Here is a 13,079-nt window from a genome sequence, read left to right on the forward strand (position 1 = left end):
GCACACGCATACCAAAGTCGAGAGCGAACTGTGAAGACAACTCTCCACACCGTGAATATAAATTACATTCAAGCCGTGGAGAGTTGCGCTTGCTGCCTTCTATTGACTTAATTATTGATGCTATGCTAGTACAGTGTTCTACAAAGTTTCAGGTAAAACAAAAATGAAAAAGTGTTCCATACATTGATTTTTGCTACGATGTTTTTGAAGCGAGTTAACAGCAAGTGAATGTAAGTGATTGCAAATGTATGATATTACCCCTGAAAGTGTGTAGAGATTTCTAGGAGAAAAAGCTGAATGAACATTTTTAAGTCAAATATAATTCTAAACGTCATTCACCAAACTGAAAATAGTTTTGCATTTATCACTTCATTTAGTACCTAAAACTATTGATATTCAAATTGATGCAGAGACTTCGTTCAACACCTTCACGATTCAACAGTAGACCCCGACCTAAAGATTGACAACCACTGCTCTAACGCTCTTACCAGTGAAATTCGATTTATTCTGTATTATCAAATACAAAGAGGCATCCACAATGTATGTAACTGAATGTAAAATCAATAAAAAAGTATCTACGAACAGCTCAATTCAAAGTAAAACTGCTCTTGATATTACCTCCTCCAGCACACAGAAGCAACTTCCATTTCAGCACACCGACTGCCAAGGCATTTTCCGATTTTCTCCGCGCCACCGCCGCCGAACCGATCCATTATCATCAATTACCGAAATAACAATTATGCTTATTGAATTTTCTTTTCTTTTTTTCTCGCATGCGCCACTAACCAAAACTAATTACTCGCTCGCTGGATCTGGCATTGTTGTTGGACCCCAAAGACGCTGCTGAAGCCATCGTGTTCGTGCAACGCCAACTACCCCAGTAGCCAATTATCCCACTACAGATCAAAGAGGCGCGACCAGGCGTGTGGGGGTAAATTGAATCGATGTTACACCGAAGTTATTGTTACGGCTACCGCATATCTACTAAACGCAAGTGCTTGTAGCTTAGAAGAATTGCCGACCGACACGGTACTACTGCATGGTGTTGAAGAGAGTGAAACGCGTGTGTTTGTGAAAATTAAGCGAATAATGCTTCGGAACCCCAAATAGGAAGATCAAATCAATTTTGTTGGATGCAGTTTTCCTGTGAACGAACGACAACCGCCCGTCGCCGAGGAGGACCCAGGAAGAAACGAAAAGTAATTGATGACATATGTACACATACACACACATATTATTGAGAGGACAGGGATCAGAGACGAATGGTCACACACAAACGTTTACGATAGATGAGATAACCTTTCAGGAAACGTTTTGGAAAGGAAAATGTTTTACCGTATGAGAAAAAGGATCCTGAATAAACAATCCCAACAACAAAACGATACATTCACAAATAGCATATTAGTCACCCATTTCTTCCATTGTCAGAAAATAAAATCATGGGTTGTTATTCCGAGCAACAAAATGTTATAATAATAGAGCCCATGTAACGACAACGGTAAACGCGCTGGTATTCAGCAAAAGAGTGACAGGTTCGATTCCTGGTCGGTCCGGTAACTTTTCGTAATCTATATTTCATTGTTTTCTTTTTTTTTTTTTTGTATTGCGCATATTGCGCTATAGCGTACCCGAGCAGGAATGAATAACTGCCACATAATTAGAGCATAACAAAGTCAGGTATCATACCAAGACAAGGTATTGGTCAGTTGTCCAGGTATTGAAAATAACTTATTTTGGTATTTTGTAAGTATTGATGCAATACCTCAACGAGTTATTGGTTTGGTGTTGAGGACTGCTTGAGGTATTATTCAATTATGGAAAAATCGCTATTTGTATGGAAAAATCTCCGATTATTATTTAGGTATTGCCATACCTGATGTCATTATTCACGCGTTATGCACAGAATACACACCAGTTATTATTTTAGGTATTTTACCTCTTATGCAGGGCTACTTAATACCTCATTTAGGTTGTAGGTATTCGGTTTTCCATATCTGAGTTAGTTATTCTTCAGCTATTTTCTCCTGCTCGGGTATTCGTGCCTGCCACACGATATACACATGATCATTTTTAGAAGAAGCTATTTGTTCATAACCCTGGAAGTGTTCATGTAACATTAAGCTGAGAATAAGCCTTTGTCACAGTGAGGACGTTACGCTAGGAAGAGGAGAAAAAAGCAAAAACAAAGTGTCCGAACTGTTCAGAAAAAAATGAACGTCTCAACTGTGTTCGTCGCCTTTACCGGATTTTTGAAAAAGTTTCCTCACGCTTTTATTGTCATGCTTTTCCCAGCGAACAAATCCATTCGTTGAGCGCGCTTGCGGAAGAAAGCTGGAGATTAATTGGAAAAACTTTGTATGTTTTTCCTCCTCTCTTGTCCATTAGATAGGCGGCTGCCGGCGGGTGGAAGCTCGAGCTCATGCTCGACGACTTTTCCGAAGGGATAGTTATTGCAAGTGTTGCGTTAGTGGGGATTGTTAGTTTAGAACTTTTTTTCGCTTCAATGTGAAACTTTTTCCGTTTCAGGACACTGTAGGTCATATGGAGAACTTAATACATATGTTTCGCGATTGTGTGGTTTCCTTCTGTATACACGGTGGGATAGATGATGGAAATTGTATCGATACTAATTAGTTTAATTCTCATGTCTTTTCCGGACGTTTCTGAACAGTTTTTAAGAGCGAATATTGGCATTCGCACATATCATCCTAATTATCTTGGATTGTGTCTTGTTTAAACTAGAGTAAATAACGTAGGTACTTTCTTAAAAAAAAAAAGTCTTAGTAGACTCGCCCCACTGTTCTGCACGCATCAAGAACTGTTACTGCATACAACGCGACCTGCTGAAGACTAAGGCTTTATCAGCTTGCACCAGAAGTCGTAGCTGACAGTGGGGCCTCCACCGATCCCGACCTTACCGCGGGCCCCTTTCCAACCGCAGGCTCTGGTCGAACCCAGTAGACCGATGCCACGACAGCAACGCTACCAGGATGGTCTCTTCGCGGCCACTTAATCGCTGTAAGGGTCAACTCCGACCGCAAGGCACCGGTATGACCTACGAAGCCGACTCCGAACCCCTGGCCCACCTCTTGTACCGCATCTGAACTAGCCATTATCCGAGTACACGCGCCACCTCCTCTGAAGCCCCACGACGATGTGGGTGATAGCCGTTGAAATGGCATTTCAGCCAAACTCATCATTACACATCCTCTGGACAAGATTGTCCGGAGTTGTGTCCTCCCTGCCTGTGGCAAGCATGCGGTCACGCATTGTGCGAAACGCGGGCACGTGTTCCGCCTTTTCCTCTACACCACCACAAACAGGGCATTCAGGAGAACCCACATGCCCGAAACGTTGTAGAACTGTCGGATGGAATCATGGCCTGATAGGTGGAATGTTACTTGCCCATAGCGCCTATCAATCCAACTATTTACCCTAGTATCAACCTATGGGCAGGGATGGGAACACTCACTTGGAAAGAGTTACACTCACTTGCTGTTTTGTCATCTCAGAAGCATGCTATCAAAAAACAGTGTATGGAGCACTTTTACCTTGTGGTTTTATCTCAAACTTTCCCGAATAAAGTAAGGGTCGCACACGCATTACAAAGTCGTGACAGAGTGTTGAAGGCAACTCTCCACGAGGTGAGTGTAATTTACATTCACCTCGTGGAGACTCGCCTTCATAGCCCTCTCACGACTTTGGTATGCGTGTGCGATCCTTAATGTATTCGGCAAAGTTTTAGATAAAACCACAAGGTAAAAGTGCTCCATACACTGTTTTTTGATAGTATGCTTCTGAGCTGGGAAAATACCAAGTGAATGTAACTCTTTCCAAGTGAGTGTTCCCATCCCTGCCTATGGGTCCACGTTCCTGTGATGGAATTGTCCTAGGCAGGCTGCCATTTCACCATGGAGGCCAACCTGGCAGTCCTGCGTATGCCTCTTGTGCCACGCATTTCGAAGCACTCCATGTCCTCCCTGATAAGGATGCCGATTGGCACCATACCAGTGATGACGCAGAGCGCATCGTGTGACACGGTACGGTACACGTTCGCAACCCTCAGGCACATCAGCCTGTAAGTACTTTCCAGCTTACCACGGTAGCATTCGGTACTCAGCGCAGTGCCCCACGCCGGGCCGCCATACCTAAGTATGGACGTAGCAACACTAGCCAGAAACATGCGCTTACTGGCGTACACCACAGAGCTATTGGACATCATCCGGGACAGTGCCGCAATAGCTGTGGAGGCTCTTTTACAAGCAAAATCAACGTGGCTACCGAAGGTAAGCTTATCGTTGATTATCACCCCCAAGTATTAGACGGAGCGCTTCGATGTGATAGTGCAATCGCCTACACTGATCACCGCTTGCCGCTCCGACTTTCAGTAGTTCACAACCGTCACCTCAGTCTTGCGATGAGCCAACTCCAGTTTCCTGGACCTCATCCAAGCCTCCACAACCTTCATCGAGTGGGTGGTAGTCAACTCCACTTCTTCGATCGATTCACCGTAGACTTCGAGCGTAATGTCGTCTGCAAAGCCGACAATCTCCACTCCCACCGGGAACTCTAACCTCAACACCTCGTCGTGCCTGACACTCCATAACACCGGACCCAGGACGGAACCTTGCGGGACTCCTGAGGTTATGTGAAAGCAGTTTCGACCCATCTTTGGTCGTAAACTAGTACTCGATTCTGGAAGTAACTTCCGAGAATCTTGTACAGGTACCCGGGTATCCCCAGACGCTGGATCACGCATCGGCAATAGCCGCCCAACTGGCACTATGGAGCGCGTTTCGAACTTCCAGAGTCACTACTGCACAGTATCGAATCCCCTTCTCTTACGCCCGAGCGCTTCCCCGGCTGTTTTCGTAAGCGACAGGACAGCGTCAACGGTCGACCTCCTCTTCTGGAAGCCGTACTGGCTTCCCTGAGAGACCATTTACACCCTCGGTGTGCCTCAACATTCTATTGAGTTTGATCTTTTCGAGCACCATTTCCGCCGTGTCGATCAAGCATATTGGTCTATGCGGACGGGTCTTCGGGTGGTTTCCCCACCTTTGGCATTAGAACCAGGCTCTGCCTCTTGCATACTTATGAGAAAACTCCCTCATCCAGCAATTTCTGCATAGCGGACCTGAACATCTCGGGAGCCTCTGCAATAGCTACTTTTAAGGCCAGGTTCGAAACTCCGTCCTGACCTGGGGCCATGCCTACGCTAAGGGGCTTTGCTATCCCCGCAAGTTCCACATCGGTGACCCTCTCCTCATCGCCAGCCCCAGTCCCCGGCTGTCCTACGAAAGGAGGCCAAGGACTAGGATTCTGACGTGGAAAATGGCTCTCGATGATCCCCTCTAAAATCTCTGGAGAATGCTCTGTATAGGAGTCAATACACATCTCGTCTTGGCCATCACGATCCTGTAGGCATCACCCCACGGATTCGCATTGGCACTCTGACAGAGACCTTCAAAGCAAGGCTTTTTGCTTGCGCTTATCTCGGTCTTCAGCGCGACTTTGGCAACGGCGAACACCACCCGCCGTTCGTTTCGCTCTTCCTCAGATTGTGCTCGCTGCATCCGCCGCCTAGCCCGTCCCGTCCGGCGCAGCTCCGCAAACGCGTCAGTCCACCAGTAAGCCGGAAGCCTCCCATATCTACAGGGGATGGCCAAAATGTTTGGGATAGGCAACGTTTTTTTCTCTCACAAAAAAGTTCAACAAGCTATAACTTTTCATAGAGCGCATCAAAAAATCTCAAATTTTGACTGTTTGTCAACCTATTATGTGTGCATCATTGGTACAAATTTGGGCTCGATTGATTAATATTTCGCAAAGTTAGAACCGTTCGGGTAAAACACTATTTTTCAGACAACTCATTTTTGAGCTGTCATATCTCGGAAACCAGTGAACCGAATTGAATGAAAATTTGAACGTACACTAACAATATGTAAATGCTTCACAAACTACTAAAACATAGGTACTTTTTAAACGATGAAAAAAATTATCTTGGATTGACACTTTTTGGATTTTTCTCGAAAAAATATATATTTTTTACATCAATGTCAATAAATTTTAGTGTTGATATCCTAAGATTTTCCACTTCTGTTCTCAAGTTATCTCTAATCAAATATATTGGAGCCTATTTAGATTGAAGGAAGAACACATTTAGTAATTTTGGTGTAGTTTTGTAAATTTGACTTATTTTCCACTATATGGGTAAAAATTTCAACCCGGTATAACTCAATTCGCCTTAAGAAAATATTACATTTTATTACGTCGTATTAAGTATCAATATATTGTTGATAAACGTTAAAAAAATCATTCAATTCGGTTCACTGGTTTCCGAGATATGACAGTTCAAAAATGAGTTGTCTAAATAATAGTGTTTTACCCGAATGGTTCTAACTTTGCGAAAAATTAATCAATCGAGCCCAAATTTGTACCAATGATGCCCATATAATAGGTTGACATACTATCAAAATTGGAGATTTTTTGATGCACTCTATGAAAAGTTACAGCATGTTGAATTTTTTTGTGGGAGAAAAAAAAAGTTGCCTATCCCAAACATTTTGGCCATCCCCTGTAGAGTGAACTCGCCTAGGCATGGTAACATCGCACGCACGCGAGAGCACCGCTACCAGTTCGTCGCCGTCTAACCCAAGTAGGTTTCTCTCACGACTGAGCGCCTTCCTAAATACCCCTTCGTCGAAATAAGATGTCTTCCTCCTACGAGGGCGTGACCCAGCCTAGCCACCTCTTCCTCTACCCGCTGCCTGCTGTTATTGTAGTCGATACTGTAGCGAACCGCCAGATGATCGCTGTGTTTGTAGCTATCGTCTACAAACCAGTTTGAACTACTTGTAAGCCCAGAACTACAAAGAGTAACGTCAACAATCGACTCCACGTCGTTCCGACTAAAAGTACTCTTGGTACCGACATTAGTCAGGTCTACACCTAGTATGGCCAGCGACTTTAGCAGGATATGACCCCACTGGTTCGTGAAACGGCTTCTCCATTCCACGACCCAGGCATTAAGGTCACCCGATATTACCACTGGCTTTCGCCCTGTTAGCACGGTCGTCATACAGTCCATCATTCGCGTGTACTGCTCGATCGGCCACCGCGGAGGCGCATAACAGCTACAGAAGAAGATCCTGTTTACTTTGGCGACCACGTAGTCCTCATAGGTAGTAGACACCAACTCCTGGACAGGTTATTTTCCCGCCATCCATATCGCCGCCATGTACTCGGAATGGGTCCGCTATGAAGGCGATATCCATCTTCCACTCAGAAACCGCCTGACAAAGCAGTTGCTGAGCCGCATCACAGCGGTTCAGGTTCAGCTGCGTTATCTGCACTGTGATTTATTCACTGCGACTTGCTTGAAGGCCGGGCACCTTGGACCACCCGTTGGATGTCTGTTGTTCACGGATTTCCCGGTACAGATCATACAAATGGGTGGACTTGTGTAGCCTTGTGCTTTATGACCTTCAGCGCCGCATGTCCTACACAGTTTGCGCCTGTAAGGGCCTTTGCAGTCCCACGTCTTGTGATCTTGTTCCAGACACCTAAAGGAAACCTCCGTTGGCTCGTGGAATGTCAGGCGACATACGCACGAGCCTACCTTTATTCTCCCTACTTTAACGGACTTTTTGACGTCCTCCACAGGTAGCTGAACAAAAGCTATCTGTGTCCCTGCCGGCCCCTTCCGTAGCCTAATGGCTGCGGCGGCCACCTGCACATCGCACTGTTGTCGCAGTGCCGTGGCGAGCTCTTCCACTTCGGTGACCTCGTCTAGGTTTTTAACCTTCAGAGTCGCCTCTTGTGTGAGAGCATTCACCTCTACCCCTCCGCCAAGGACCTCTTCTGCCAAACTTCTGTAGGCGGCGCCCTTGCGCTCCTTATCGCGCTTCAGCTCCAGGATCATCTCACCCGTACGAGTACGTCTGATACTGCGCACGTCGGCTCACAGATTCACGAGCTTGGCGTTGCTTTGCATCGCCTTCAAGACGTCCGAGTACTTCGACTGTTAGGTTTTGATGACGAGTGCATTGCCTTGCTCGCGCTTGGCACTCTATTAGTCCTTAGTTTGGCGTTCCTAGCTTCTTCTACCTGCGGCTTTGTCATCTTCTTCCGCTCGACCTTCATCCAAGGGGGGTCCTCCCCTTAATTCGCCCTAAGTCTGTGGTTGCTGAGTGCCTACCAACGGTCGCAACCTCTTGTTCCCATCCTTCCGAGACGAGCCAGTCTCTTCAGGTTCACCCTTCCTAGCTTTCATGGACACCTGACTGGGGCCGACTTGCCAACACAACTGCCGACCTTCGGAGTTAGTATTCGCTTAGCCTTGCGGTTCTCACTTGACGGCTGCCTCACCCGCCACACCTTTTGGACTACCTAGGAAAGCGAAGGCCTCCGTCTGGGTAGAATTCGTGATCTTTTTTCGGAGGTTCCACCACTGCTGTAGTCTTCACGAGTTTCACGTGATCCTGCTTGGCATCATCCATCGACTTACGTAGTCTCAACAGGACCGTCTTCAGGTCCTTACTAATGTTGGGCTTCGTTGACGCAAAGTCGATGATCATGCCAAGCCGCGCTCAGCCACCTCGATTGTGAGCAGTCCTTCTCTTTTTTGGTTGATGGCCCTCAACAACCACGCTCAATCCAGTATCTCCACCGTCTCAAGGGCTGAAAGTCTCTATAATATAGCTAAATCAACCAATCAATCACCACCGACTGGCTTGGCGGGGAGTGAATCGGAGCTCCCGCATTGGAGCTGCGTGCGCTGCTTCCCGCACCTACCTCCTCGCTTCTCCTTTACGTAGACCTCGCCAACCCACTCTTTGTGAAGGGGTTCGTCAAGCTCCGGGACTATAATCCCTGCTGCCCCCGACACCTAATGGCCTCTTCACACGCTTCTGTGATAATTTGTCAGCATTCCCTGTGGGCGTAATTAGCCTTCGCTCGGGTAGACTTCGGCATCTTTACCTTCACAGGCTTTGCCGATGACTCAGTTGCCATGAATTTATCATGATCCTGTTTGGCCACCAGCGTTGGCTTACGGAGTCTCAATGAGGCCTGCTTGAGGTTCTTGTTGATGTTCGACTTCGAGGACGCAAAATCAATGATGGAGTCAAGCTACTGCGCACCCACCTCCTTGGCAGAAATCCCATCCTTATTCTTATTGATGACCACGAGTAGAACGGGAAAAATGCCCAGCATTTCCTCCACTTGATCAATACAGAAAAACATGAACATGTAACATACATGAGAATACCTTTTCCATCGCCTAGCCCCACCGTGTCACAAACAAGCTTACAACAAACACTAATCAATAGTTAATCTGCCAACAACTCATCGGACGCGTATTTTGTGTGTGCTTATAGGTCTCGAGCTGATCCTACCGCCCTATAGATAGCTAGTGTAGACAACGGCCCGGAAAAAAAAGTATAACCAAACCAGCAGCGATAAGACGGCTGTCGTCTAACCAAGAGTTTCCGTAAGGAGACGAAGAAAACAGCGAATACCTCGCAAGCAAGTGCAAGCAAAAGAAAAGACAAACAAACCGCTTTCCCCGCCACTCCTCCAAGCGGATCCGTGTGTTTGCATTTGTGTTTGTTTTCGATTGTGCGGGTTTCCCGTTTCCGCTTCATTCCATCGAAACTTCAAAACAAAAACAATCCATTCCGAGTGACGTGCTTTGCTTACATTCCTTGGGTGTGTGCGTGGGTGAGTGTTTATAATCGGTCGAAGTTCGACTGTCTAGTGCTGCTGATCCCCTAAACGTTTGAGGGTTTCCCGAGTTTGTGCCTACAACACATAGGTTAACGACGGACGAACAAAGACGAACATTGACACGACGCCGGTGGTGTACACAGTGATAAGGCACCGCCACGTTCAGCCAAATCGACTGACCGAGTCCGGTCTGTGGTTTGGGAGCCGAAAGGTCGTGCTGATAAATACTGAGTGGGACCAGTAAGCACACGCCGGAGAGCAAGTAGCGACGACAACGACGACGACGCTGTTTGTTGCTGCCAGGCGAGCTAGAAGGAAAAAGGAACGGTTCCGCACATACTCGCCAGTCGCCCGGAACAACCCAGGTGAGTGCCCCAGATGTAGTTTTGATAAGTGGATAAATACAATCATTCACCGCCCCGGCAGGTTGTTTATTTTACCCTGGAGGATTTCAAAGCTCAATATTTATTTATTGATATTGCTGCCCAGGTAGGTGGCACGTTGGTACTTGTAGAAATCTCAGCTGATTTATGTGAGGTTTTCGGGATGTTTGAATTATGATGTTGATTCAAGTTATTATCAGGTGATTTGGTTATTTATGGTATCAATACAAGCTATTAGTAAGGTGATAAGATAAACTGTTTCTTACTTCTACTGTGCTGTGTCTTCTGTAGTGCATTATGATTTTTCATTGGCAACAGTCTTTTTTGGAAGTTTAGAACAGTGAACAACTGGCCTATTTTTTCAATAATCCAGTCGTTTGCATAACAGCTCATGTATTAAGTTTTTCTAAGGCGACTTCTAATCAATCATACCCAATGATAGGTGAAACAAATAGTTATTAATCATAAACAGGACTTCTTGCGACAATGTTATTTTTTTTCATATGCATATGCTACATATGTAGGATGAGGCGGGGCAAGATGGGTCACCTTAGGATGGATCACCATAACTTTGTAAATACATATCGTATTGGTTTGTATTCGTCCGCTACTCTTTAATACACTAGTTTAGCTATACTAAAAGTCGATAAAAAGTTCATTAAATACAAAATATGATGTTAAACAAGTAGTTTTAAAAAGTGATCGATTTTACGCCGTGAAAAAAGTGCGGGGCAAGATGGGTCACCTTTTAAGTAATTCACATTTTCTCAACGAAAAACGTCAAAATATAAAATTTGTTCCGCATTCATATATGCTCCATATCCATACTGAGTAAACAAGAGCTACTAGTGAACATTTTATTAATTTATTTGGAGTATAAAAAACTTTACGATTTGATTGGTCCTAAGGCGACTTGAAAATCAATGTTTTCACTAAAAAAATATCATAATTTTATGTTATAATTTTGAGCGTTCATTCCGCTTGATTGAAGTCATTTATGAGATAGTCTTGTAATAAAAAATAAATGACTTTTGAATGCTCCAAAAATACGTTCAAAATTGAAGGTGACCCATCATGCCCCGCGGCAGTTTATATGGAGATTATATGGAACGTATCGCATAAGAAAAATGGCTAAAAACATTTAATTTTTTATTTCCAATGAGAGTGAATAATTTTTCAATCAATGCCCCAAACTTTTGTATACTCATGCTGGTCATCTTATCAAATTATAAACATAATCAAAGCATGAGTAATGCGCTCGAAAATGGCACTGACCCATCTTGCCCCGCGACCCATCTGGCCCCGCCCCACCCTACAGTGTTTTGTCACTTATAAGCAGTCAAATTGAAAAACAATGTTAAACAAAATATAAAATCGAAAACAAAGACATATTGGTTGATTTGTCTTTATTAGAGAGACTTTCAGCCCTTGGCTGGTTCGTCTCTTCAAAGACATATCTAGTTATCCACTAGCAAAATAAGTTTCTCTCACGAATTAGAAACGTTTCTAACTCGCAATGCCGGTCATGATACATTCCTTCCCTAGCACAATCAATTTGGTTTCAATTGACATGACAAGCCATTCGTACGACAATGCATACGACGGCAACTAGGCAAACTCGCCAATTAAGTATTCCAATAAACCATACAGTTGCGGTGTTGAACAAATGTATTCCAATTATCTTTAGTCACGTTTAGTCGTTTGAACAGTGCCCATCAGCAATATGAGCGTATTGAAGACAAATGTAAGCAAAAAACTAATCGATTGCTCTGACATCTATATTCTACATCCTATCTTACTTGTACATGATCTACTTACATCTGCATCTGATTATCTATATTAGGTAGGACATGAATGGCTTTTCTTGTTCATTCGTTTGATTCGTTTGATTGATTTCATCAAAACTACTCTAGTTTTTCTTGAATTTGTTGAACAATTTGGCAAAATGAGACACTTTCGGACCATATAATCGAAGCGGCAAACGCCCGAGTATTCTGCAAGACTAAGTATGCAGAGGGTGACGGGATTTCCTCTACTTTCTTAGGCATAGTGCATTTTCGTGCCTGCCACACGATATACAAATGTAAAAAGGTCAATGAATCTCTCGAACAGTCTCTCAGAAGGTTGAAGTTAGCGCTTCAACCTTTTTCGATGCATCAGCGTTTCTGTGACTCTTTAGCGCTCCTAAGCGAGGAAGGGATATTGGACTTTTCCTTATAATGGGAAGGGAATTTGTACTATCATAGCATGCAGTTTGATGAATATAAGACTATGAATATTGGAACAAAAAAAGCTTCAGAATGTTGCCGTTGGCGGTGTACGCAACCAAACAATATTAAGTCCTGTGAGGCTCAAAGGAGATGTCATACCCAAATATATACATAAACATCTAAACTTTGGCTTGATAACTAGCGCCACCAACTAATTGATGAATCTCCAGAATGGTCTTGTCCTTCTGAATAACTTCCGACAAATTTCTATCTGCTTTGGATCCCGGATAGAAAGGTCTAATACTTTGTTTGATAACTAGTTTCGCCAAGCGGCGAAATTGCCAGAATGCTCTTGTCCTTCTGAACCATTTTGCCTCAGACGACACATTTATATCTCCTTTGGATCAAGTAATAAAAAGTCCAAAACTTAACTCGATAACTAGCGCCACCTAGCGGCGAAATCATCAACTATTGAATGAATCAGCAGAATGTTTTTGTCTTTCTGAATAGCTTTGCCGAAGACGACACTTTTCTACATAACTATTTGTATCCCGAGATAGAGATGTCTAGTCTATAATATACTTGAAACTACCTCAATTGTTTTCGGGATTTTCCAGAAGTTTTTCTTTGAATATTTAGGGTCTGGGACTAGGTCTGGGACTAGGTCTCGGACCATTTGGGCAGGAGCACCTGTTTTGGGTGATTGCTGCTATAACTCAGTCAATTTCAAACAGATTGACTCGAATTTTTCGAAAGG

General features: G+C 44.3%; 1 long non-coding RNA gene across 1 annotated transcript; it reads left to right on the forward strand.

Annotated features, from left to right (window-relative positions):
- The first annotated feature begins 343 nt into the window (after window positions 1-343).
- On the forward strand, window positions 344-12,674 carry LOC115260584 (uncharacterized). The gene is made up of 2 exons (XR_009995860.1): window positions 344-1,199; window positions 9,381-12,674. It is a non-coding gene; the product is annotated as an uncharacterized LOC115260584 (long non-coding RNA).
- Window positions 12,675-13,079: the final 405 nt, after the last annotated feature.

The sequence above is a fragment of the Aedes albopictus genome, unplaced genomic scaffold (assembly GCF_035046485.1).
Source record: "Aedes albopictus strain Foshan unplaced genomic scaffold, AalbF5 HiC_scaffold_413, whole genome shotgun sequence".
Taxonomy (NCBI): Eukaryota; Metazoa; Arthropoda; class Insecta; order Diptera; family Culicidae; genus Aedes; species Aedes albopictus.